This window comes from Pyrus communis, unplaced genomic scaffold (genome assembly GCF_041283825.1).
Source record: "Pyrus communis isolate YQ-2024b unplaced genomic scaffold, ASM4128382v1 ptg000151l, whole genome shotgun sequence".
NCBI classification, from domain to species: domain Eukaryota; kingdom Viridiplantae; phylum Streptophyta; class Magnoliopsida; order Rosales; family Rosaceae; genus Pyrus; species Pyrus communis.
The window spans coordinates 57501-63748 of record NW_028291045.1 but is presented as its reverse complement, the minus strand read 5'-3'; positions in this window follow the sequence as shown (position 1 = coordinate 63748).

The following is a 6248-nucleotide window of genomic DNA, read 5'->3' as shown; positions in this document are numbered from 1 at the left end:
TATGGAATTATTACCCCACGCCCATTCTATATTCTCTCCCTGGTTGATTATAGTAGGCACAAAATTCAAATAATCTATGCAGCTTTCAACATCTCTTGGTCAGCGTAATTTAAAAAAAAGAATAGCCTACTCTTCTGTATCTCATATGGGTTTCATAATTATAGGAATTGGTTCTATAAGCGATACAGGACTCAACGGAGCCATTTTACAAATAATCTCTCACGGATTATTGGCGCTGCGCTTTTTTTCTTGGCCGGAACGAGTTATGATAGAATACGTCTTGTTTATCTCGACGAAATGGGCGGAATGGCTATCGCAATTCCAAAAATATTCACGACTTTCAGTATCTTATCAATGGCTTCTCTTGCATTACCGGGCATGAGCGGTTTTGTTGCCGAATTGTTAGTTTTTTTTGGAATACTTACTAGTCAAAAATATCTTTTAATGACAAAAATATTAATTACTTTTGTAATGGCAATTGGAATGATATTAACTCCTATTTATTCATTATCTATGTTACGCCAGATGTTCTATGGATACAAGCTTTTTAATGCCCCAAACTCTTATTTTTTTGATTCTGGACCGCGAGAATTATTTGTTTCGATCTCTATCCTTTTACCTGTAATAGGTATTGGTGTTTATCCCGATTTCGTTTTATCATTATCAGTTGACAAGGTCGAAGCTATTATATCCAATTATTTTTTTCGATAGTTTTTGTGAGTAAACCAAAAAATGAAACTGAAATCCCATGATTTTAAAAATGGTTGATTGTACAATAAAAAAATGAGTCTTTTATATTCTTTTCTTTTAAGTAAAAAAAAAAAATTGGAATTCTATTATAACTAGATATCTTTTGAATTTGTGAGAACCATTTGAATCAAGTAATGGAAATGATTCAAATGGTTCTTGATTGTTTACATGAAGTTTTCGTATATATACCTGTATGCCGTCCTATGTTTATATTCGTCAAGTCTTTTATTCAATTAGATGTTAATGTAAATGAACCATAACTATGCAACCCTATTCCTAATAGATTAACCCCAAAATAGCATATCCAAATTATAAGAAAGCCCATTGAAGCCACAATTGCAGAATTTACACTTTCAAAATTTTTATTTGTTCTAATATGTAAATAAATAGCGAATATGGTCCAAGTAATAAATGCCCAAGTCTCCTTTGGATCCCAATTCCAATATGATCCCCATGCTTCATTAGCCCATACTGCTCCCGAAAGAATACCTACGGTTAAAAGGATAAACCCTAGACTAATAATACGATAACTCCAACGATCCAATTGTTGAATCAATTGATACCTGTAATAATTTTGAGACGAAATAAAAGAAGTGTTTCGTAAGACATTGTTTCTTTCGTTCACGTATTGAATCTCACTAAAGTAAACTGACTCATTTTCTAAATTATTGCTTTTACTAAAAATCCTTATGAATTTTCGAAATGTAATGACTAGAAGAGCTAGTGATAATAATGATCCACACAAAAGAGCTGCATAGCTCAATACCATCATACTTACGTGCATCATTAACCAATGGGATTGGAGAGCGGGTACTAATATCGCGGATTGATGCATTTCAGTTAAAAGACCGAAGTAGCAAAACCTTGAGTAAAAATAGCACTTGGCGCGGTTATTGCGCTTAAATGGTTTTTATGTTTTTTAAAATACGGAATAATATGAATAATGGAAAAACTCCACGAAAGAAAAATTAATGATTCATATAAATCACTTAATGGTAAATGCCTCAAATACATCCAACGAGTAACTAATAATCCTGTTATGCAGAAAAAAGTAGCTATCATCCCCTTTTCTGACGAATCATCTAGTCCTACGATTTCATCGACTAATAAAATTATCAAATGAATTGTAATTACAATTGAAACGATCGAAAAGGATATATGAGTTAATATATGCTCTAAAGTTGAAAATATCATAAAAATTATTAAATTAATAAGGGCGTCCCTCAATTATAGGAATTGAAATCGGGAATTGAATTCATTATAGGACTTACTCTTTTAGAAGATGCCATGCCGCCACTCGGACTCGAACCGAGATGCTCTAGCACTGCTTCCTAAGAGCAGCCGTGTCTACCGATTTCACCATAGCGGCTTATTCGAAATCATAATAACCTATTTTTATTCAATCGTCGAGCTTGAAGGAGTTAATTCAATCCAATATTTTTTTTTAGGAAACCATTCAAATTGATGAATAAAAACGTGTTTAAAAATTAGGGATTAAAACGTTTTCGTTAACCGTTAATAATATTGATTTTTCTTATTATTATCTTTTTATTTAGTTATTTAGTATTTTAGGATGTCAATTTTATTTAACTGAACTAACAATGTATTTTTTCGTAGGCTATTACTTTATGCTCTCCTAAAACTAAAATGTAACAGTTGTAACTAGATAATTTTTACTTCAATCCCTGGATATATGTAAAAAAATGTTCTGCCTCGTTTGCATTTTTTAATGATTAATTTCTTTTATCATTTATTTTATTAATCTAAAATAAAAAATTCATTTTATCGATTAATAAAAAAATAGAATTTTTATATAACACAATTTCAGCGATACACTCAAAAGATTTATGTAAATATTTGCATAGTTAGGTTGCGTTAGGATTTTTTTTTTGTTGTGTAGAGAATTTGCGTTAAGATTTAGCAAACCCATTAAGTTAGGTATTTGGGATGGTCGTATCAATCATATAAAAAAATTTCGTATAGAAATTGTACCGTACTTCAAAATATTTTCTAAATTTTTTAATTAATATATATATTATATCTTGATCGATCTTCCAATCGAAACATAGGATCTAAAATAGATCACTCAAAATTGGCGCATTCGTCATATAACTACCTAAATCATATAACTACCTAAAAATGTAAACGGGGCTTTTATTAATTTAATTGGGTTTAAGGAATTTATATAGTGATAATAATTTCTAAAACCCAAAATAATGGTTTAAAAGATTATAAAAACATTTTAAACTTAATCAATTAGTTTCAACGACCTCTTCTTTATAATATAAAATCAAAAATATAACTAAAAAAAAATTCTTTTTATTATTGAGATTGAGTAAGGGCGATGGGGAAAGTGATAATCCCCATCCGGAAAATGATAAAACATACTAAAATGAAAGGCGAAACCTTGCGCTTGCGTTTACCCTTTTTTCAAACAAAAAAGTACCATTCATTTTTAGAATTCAGTAGACAACAGAATTCTTATCTATATCAGAAACGAAAGAAACATTTGGCTTCAAATTAAAGTAAAACAAATTCAATTTTATATTCGTTTTAAATTAAAACATTATGAGACTAATTCTTTTTTATTTATTTTTTTTTTAATGTATATTGTTTATATTGTAATTTATCTTATATATTAATATTTATTCTTTTACTATACTATTATGATGTTAATATTAATTATAATTGATAAATATTATTTATCATTTTTATAACTATAAATCTTATAAATAAACTAGAAACAAAATTATATCACTTTATTAGTTATTAGAACGATTCAGATTATTTATTTGTTACACAAAAAAAACTTTTTGAACTCCCGGTAGAAAGAGATTTCGCTAACGAAAAAGCTTTCAATGCTGCCCTATATCCCTTCCTTTTCCAAATATTTTTACGAATACGTTTTTTGAAATAGAGGTGCGCTTTTTTGGAACTGCCATTAAAAAGTTATAATAGGTTTTTCGGTTGGATGTGAAAGACATCTATTGTTCAAATCAATTGTTCTTTACTATTCTCTATCTATTTTTTCTCTAAATTAGACTCCAAAAAAAAAGGGGGGGTTAAAAATCACATAAAATATTAATAAGAATGATAAGGTACACTATGCCAAATAGATTGAAGTTGATAAAATAAAAAAAAAAATAATACAAAAAAAAAGAAAGATTGTCCGTTTCGTTTTCTTTCTATTTTCGTCGTGTTCCATTTATACATGTAATAAAAAAATCTAAAAGTTTAATAAACCAACCCTTCTCCCGCTTAATTAAAAAATAAAAAAACTTTAATAATTTTTTCTATTATATTAATTAATTTAATATTAATTTAATTGTTCAAGCTCGAAGAAAGAGTCCACAAAATTTGAATTATCAAATGAGACTAGTAGTTAATCTGTTAAAGGATACAAAATACATAATTTAAAGGCATTTTATTTGCCCCCTTTTTTTTTTCCGTAAAATTAAAGTGTTGGATATCATAGCATTTCCTACAAATAGCTTTTATTGTAATGGAAGACAAAGAATTAGTTACAAAACAAATTGGTTAATGATTCTAAATAACCGAATTACAATTAAATAGTTTTAGTTATGGGCTTTATGATTCATATCAAATACTGTTTTTGGTATAATTATTTATCCTTGTTCTATAGATATAAAAAAATTATTGTAATACGTAATAATTAAAATGAAAATTCTAATTTTCATTTTTTATCTTCATAAAATTTATTTAAAAATTTGAATTTAATATTAACAATTCAGTATTAATAAAATTAAATACGTATTTATTTTTCACTAGTGACTTATTTATATCATTTGACCAATTATAACCTCTTGATTTTAAATATTTGAAGTAGTTTGGAAAGATTCAGAATAATTAAGGCTAGAAAATTCTATTTAAGTTTTATTTTATATATCTTAATTTTTTTTTATTAACCGACCCCTTTCAAAAGAAAAGAAATAAGAACCGGTGACTCAGAAACAATTAATTAAGATAAATTTTTTTTTTTTTTTTTTTTTTATGGAATATACATATCAATATTTCATGGATTATACCTTTCATTCCACTTCCAGTTCCTATCTTAATTGGAACAGGACTTCTACTTTTTCCAACGGCAACAAAAAATCTTCGCCGTATGTGGGCTTTTCCTAGTGTTTTATTATTAAGTATAGTTATGGTTTTTTCAGCCCTTTTTTCTATTCAGCAAATAAATAATAATTCTGTCTATCAATATGTATGGTCTTGGACCATCACTAATGATTTTTCTTTAGAATTTGGCTGCTTGGTTGATCCACTTACTTCTATTATGTCGATATTAATCACTACTGTTGGAATTATGGTTCTTATTTATAGTGACAATTATATGTCTCATGATCGGGGATATTTGAGAATTTTTTGCTTATATGAGTTTTTCCAATACTTCAATGTTGGGATTAGTTACTAGTTCTAATTTGATACAAATTTATATTTTTGGGAATTAGTTGGAGTGTGTTCTTATCTATTAATAGGTTTTTGGTTCACACGACCCAGTGCCGCGAATGCTTGTCAAAAAGCGTTTGTAACTAATCGTGTCGGGATTTTGGTTTATTATTAGGAATTTTGGGTTTTTATTGGATAACAGGTACTTTCGAATTTCGGGATTTGTTTGAAATATTCAATAACTTGGTTTATAATAATGAAGTTAATTTTTATTTGTTACTTTATGCGCCTCCCTATTATTTACCGGCGCTGTTGCTAAATCCGCCCAATTTCCCCTTCATGTATGGTTACCTGATGCCATGGAAGGGCCTACCCCCATTTCGGCTCTTATACATGCCGCTACTATGGTAGCAGCAGGAATTTTTCTTGTAGCTCGGCTTCTTCCTCTTTTCATAGTTATACCTTACATTCTAAATCTAATAGCTTTGATAGGTATAATAACATTATTTTTAGGAGCCACTTTAGCTCTTGCTCAAAAAGATATTAAGAAAAGCTTAGCTTATTCTACAATGTCTCAATTGGGTTATATGATGTTAGCTCTAGGTATGGGGTCTTATCGAGCTGCTTTATTTCATTTGATTACTCATGCTTATTCGAAGGCATTGTTGTTCTTAGGATCTGGATCAATTATTCATGCGATGGAAGCTATTGTTGGATATTCTCCAGATAAAAGTCAGAATATGGTTCTTATGGGCGGTTTAAGAAAACATGTACCAATTACAAAAACTGCTTTTTATTGGGTACACTTTCTCTTTCTGGTATTCCACCCCTTGCTTGTTTTTGGTCCAAAGATGAAATTCTTAATGATAGTTGGTTGTATTCACCTATTTTTGCAATAATAGCTTGGTCCACAGCAGGATTAACTGCATTTTATATGTTTCGGATTTATTTACTTGCTTTTGAAGGACATTTTAAACGTTTATTTTCAAACTTACAGTGGCAAAAAAAGCAGTTCGTTCTATTCAATGTCTCTATGGGGTAAAGATAAAGAAGGACCCGAAATTATTAAAAAAAATTTGCGTTTATTA